Source organism: Xiphophorus hellerii, chromosome 14 (assembly GCF_003331165.1).
Source record: "Xiphophorus hellerii strain 12219 chromosome 14, Xiphophorus_hellerii-4.1, whole genome shotgun sequence".
Classification (NCBI taxonomy): Eukaryota; Metazoa; Chordata; class Actinopteri; order Cyprinodontiformes; family Poeciliidae; genus Xiphophorus; species Xiphophorus hellerii.
The window spans coordinates 17,621,976-17,627,125 of record NC_045685.1 but is presented as its reverse complement, the minus strand read 5'-3'; the positions used below and the strand labels follow the sequence as shown (position 1 = coordinate 17,627,125).

General features: G+C 35.8%; 1 non-coding gene across 1 annotated transcript; it reads left to right on the top strand.

The window, feature by feature from the left end:
* The first annotated feature begins 4,832 nt into the window (after positions 1-4,832).
* On the top strand, positions 4,833-4,904 carry trnaa-cgc (transfer RNA alanine (anticodon CGC)). Its single transcript has one exon. It is a non-coding gene; the product is annotated as a tRNA-Ala (tRNA).
* The last annotated feature ends 246 nt before the right edge of the window (positions 4,905-5,150 follow it).

The window sequence follows — 5,150 nt, the reverse complement described above, 5'->3', positions numbered from 1 at the left end:
TGCTGCTATTCTTCAAACGAAGCTCGGCATTATCCGTGTAGGAGCAGGAAGCTGGAGCTGAGAAGAGACGATGGGTGTGGTCCAGCACTGGGAGCGCCTGAGTCAGAAGTGAACATATCTGAGCCGTTCTCTTCGAGTTCCTGTTGTCTTAGTGCTGACTGTTTACCTTCCAGCTAAACCAAACAAGTTTATTCATGTGAGACTGATGGATGCATTGATGGAGAGCTGATCCACGAACAATACATAATGTAAATATAACCCATCTTGGAGGCTGCGTAAATAGACCAAAGAATGTGTTTTTGAATTTGGATTAGGCATATGCAACTGTGGGCTAAATGTAAATGAAGCTGTTATAAAAATGAAATGTATCTGACAGAGTGCTGATCTGAAAAAGCTGTTTTGAATAAGCATTTTTCCAAATACAGTATGAGGAGGAGGAAGCAAGCGTTAGTTAGCCAGCTGAAACGGATGAATATCAGAATAACGATAAAATAGGCTTACAATTTCTTTCTGTTTCGGCTTTACTGTCACAACCAAATGTTTCAGATCATCAAACAAATTATGATATGTGACAAATATAATCTAAACAAATACAAATGATCATTATCAGGAATTAAAGGAACTGCACAAAACACTTTGATTCTTTTTTTTTTTTAAAAACAACTGATTCCCTACATGTAATAACTGGTTGTTGAAAACAATCACCAAACATGGAGAAACAGCATTCAATTTCACTGCTCCTCTAATTTGAAACAAACTTCCAGAAAACTGTGAAACTGTTGAAACACTGAGTTCCTTTAAATCAAATTGCCTCAAATTGCCTGTTGCTGACATGCACTATACAAACAAACTTGCTGTAGCATTATTTGGCATATCAAGTGTCTGATGGCAGATTTTCTCAGGAAAACTTTTGCAGAAAACAAGATGAGCTTTCACTAGGTGTCAGAGTTCATAACCTTATGGCTGATCAGTGTGCTTTAGCAGAAACTATCAATTCAACTGAAGCTATAATTAAAATATTAATAGGAAAAACAAAAACAACTCACAATGCAACAGGTCTCCTACTAAATTGCTGTCTGCTATGGAGGAAAACAAACCAACAATGATATATGAAGCAAATCAGACTAGTGGTGATTTTAGATAATTGTTAAGACCAAAGATCTGCTTCACCAAGAAAATTCAGCCTGGAATGAAACTCATTAATCATTTAAAGTTGCCCCTGTTCCCAAGGCCGCAGTGCTCTCTGGAGACAATCCGACAAAAGAAATTTATCACTGTTGTTGCCCCGGAAAGTGTTCCTGTCAGTGTGACGGCGTTGCTGTGGATGTCCTCCAGCCCTGACAATGACTCGTGCAAAGATTCGTAACATCAACAATGGACCAGGGTTCATCGTTTTTTAGTCTGTAGTCAGGAATGTAGGCCTTCAAGGCCAAGACTTGCAGAATTTTTTTCATGCAGGATTTATTTATCCATTTTATGCTCTGCACTTCATCTCAAATTAAAACTCAGACTGTGTAATTAAGATTTATTGGCAATTTATATAAATGTCACATGTTTTATCTTCTAAAAGACTCACCACGCATTTTTAAAATGCCTTTTCTTTCCAGCTGGCGTCATTCTTGGGTTTTATCTGGGATGAATGTGACAATTCAGATTCCTTTTCAGAAGAAATAGCTAACTACAAATTTCCCATAACTGTCATCATGCTTCTAATTTTCACTTTAAAAGTAATACATTAATCTTTCGTAATAAATTAATTAAGTTTCGACCAGTGTACATGCACAAGAAAAACAATCTTATTTAATTTATATAGTTCTCTTAAAATGTTCACATTTTTGTTTTTTATGTTTTTTATTTTTGAACGTCAGTCACTTGGTGAAAAATTCGGAGTTGATAATTTTTTGTAAACGATGGACACTAAAAAGCATATTGTAATATAACAAGTAAGTTTTTATTATATGTAGGTGAAAGAAAACCTGAACTGAAAATTGTTTTAGAAAAGAATGAGGGTAATTTTTTCAACCTTTTTTTAAGTGATGTTTTAAAAACATCAATTTATTTCTCTACTAGAAAATCCTGAAGAATGTCCGACCATCAGGTTGTGACCTAAAGGTCAAGCAAACTAGGTTCATATAGCTGGACAACAATGCAAAGAAAACCAGCATGTCCACCTCTGAATGGCTTAAAAAAATTAGCACAAAGGTTTTGAAACATTTCTGAGTTAAAATTATTCTGCAAAGAAGAGTGGGCCAAATTCCTCACTGCCAGTTGTTGGGAAGTCAAGGTAGGGTATATGCAGAAATTATTAAATTATAACAAAAAAGGTACCCAAATCAAATTGGTCCTTATTAAATTACTTCTATTTTAGAATTCAGTTTTACCATGACTGCTTCTATTCTGCAAAAGAGACAGAAAATATAAGAAGAGGCATCCATCATATCTATAAATCTATCACTACAACCTTTAAACTTTCAAAAGTGCATCTGGACAAGATACCTTAACAACAATCAGGAAAGAATATTTCCAATAAAGAAATATATGTATGGATGTATGTAGGTAGATGGGGTTTCAAACAAAATCCCAGCACCACTTCAGAAAAAAAGCCTGTAAACTCCACTAAACCCAGAGTCCATCTCCGTTTTCCACTTCAGTTATTTCAAATAAAATTGATTTATCTGACTGAGAAAAATAATTCAGCAATTCTAATGTAAATATTCTGATACAATAAATAGAAATGTGTGTTTATTTAAGTCGCAGGAGAATTGTGATTTCGGTTTTGCTCCGACTCTCTTGTGCTGTTGATGCTCCCAAACAACGCTGTTGCTAGTTATAGCAACAGAAAGGTTTAATGGGAAGAAATGGGACAAAGGAAAACCGGTTTCTTTCAGATGTTATGTAAAAAGCAGAGATGGAGACAGCAAGTTTTACAACGTTACGTAACTGATCAAACTGTGTCAGGCAGGAAAAATATCACATCATTAGTGTGATGGTTTTCATCACGTAAAGTTTGGGGCAAAACAAACTTCCAGTAAGCTCAATGATTTCTTTATCTCATGATGCACTCAATTACAAAATTCTGTTTTTACTTTTCCTTCCCTTGAAAATATTTCCAAGTCAGTAAAGCAGAACAGAAGGGTGATGGTTATATGAAACAACTGGCAAATAATTGGATGGTAGGAATATCCCGCCAACTGTGATAATATCAGTTATGCTGAAACTGTAAAAACATTAATAATGCAACATTATGAATGGGTTGAAACAGAAGTGTGTGTGAATGGAAGGGGTTTAGACACATTTCCAGCTAGCAGCACCAGTTAGCAACATTTAAACAACTCAACTTGCCTATTTTCAAGTATTATCAGTTGAAAAACCTTCTTTATGTGTTTTACCTTCAGTCATTGTGGCTTCAGGTGAGTGGGAGTCCTGGCTCCAGTCATTCGTTCCAATAATCTGAACAACCAGAAGCCGCCTGAGTGACACCAGGTCAGCTTCTTTCAGCCCGCTCTCCAACCGATGAATCACGCTGCGCCCCGGCTGGCTGGTCACCACGGTAACCTGAGGAAACATGGAGACGAACCGATTAAAAGCAACTTATTTAGAAACAATTCAAACTAGATATGTTGTGAAAACATTAAAAAGAAGAAACTCCAAATATAATTTTTTTCTTCTATTTAAAAATAAAAATCGTAGACATTTTACACTTAAATGCTGTAGTACCTGTGTCATACCAAAATTATTAAGCTTATTATGAGTTTAAACAAGTGCAAGGTACAAGATAACCAAAATATTTATAACTCATATATTTATTTAACATTGTTTAACTTTTTGCTCTCAGTGTTTGAAGTCAAACACTCTGGATATTGTTAGACACACGTGATAGATTACCTAAACTAAGTCATACAGTTAAAATGAACTCTACTAGATATTAAAGTAATGAATGTGAACTTCTGAAATTAAAGAAAGCAAAGAAAACTCCAAAACATCTTCATGCTAATTATTCCATTCCTAAAGAGGAACATTTTTTTGTTTTTATGTCCGAAAGTGAGAAATAGGTCATATGTCTTTTTATACAAAACAAGTAAATATCTGGTTTCACCAAAATCATGCATGTGAATAAAAACTTGTATTGTATTAGATTAGCAACAGGAATGCAGACACTCATGCATAGGGTTATTATGCCTCTGTGTCTGGTAATAGGAGCTATTCATATCGGCTGATGATGGGAACAGAACGTCCCAATGTGTCATCCACAAACCGCTGCGTCTGGAGTCTGTAAAGCATTAAAGTTTAACAAGCACAGATGGGACTGGTTCATCTTTCAACTGACTTTTAACTCCAAATTTAACAACCTGCAATTTTAGCAATTTATAAAACATCTATACAACCATCATCACAATCAAGAGCTTTGAGTTTACTGAAATAAGCAGTGCTTCTAATGGTTTATTGATGCAGTGTGTTACAGGGCTTGATGAATGGTGATAATTTTACTCTATAGTTTTTTTGTAAACGGTTTTGCCCGTTTACACCTTCGCAAATGTCTGAAAATCAGCCAGTGTCTCTTATGTTCTGCTGACTGACAGACCCGTCCACCAGGTCACGTCTGTATGTGAGCAGTTAACAACAGTCATCCCACTGTTGCCCAAATAGCCACTTTCTTGCTATTTTTAGCACCTTTTCAGACAAAAAAAAATCAGAATGTCAAGCTTTTTAAAGGTTGGTGATCAGCCGAAAAACTACAATCAGTGCACCGCTTGCAATTATTACAGTGAAACTATGCATGATGTGGAAATTTAATTTGTATTGAAAGTGTTACATGCTCAGATAGCAACAGTGGGGATGTAGCTCAGTGGTAGAGCGCATGCTTCGCATGTATGAGGTCCTGGGTTCAATCCCCAGCGTCTCCAACTCCTTTTCCTCAGAGGTGTGTGTCTGTAGTTATACGCCATCTTGAAGCACAAATCACGACCTGCAAAATTGGATTGAAAAATAAAAATCTGAAACTAAATGTAGTTTAATTCAAGACAATGAAAATCTATCTACAAGTTTGTCAAAACAAACTTTCACTTCCAGTCCTTATCAAAGAAGGGTAAGAAAAAAAACAGCATGATGTTGAGCTGGAGCAACATTTTTTTCAGATAGAGCGACATCTT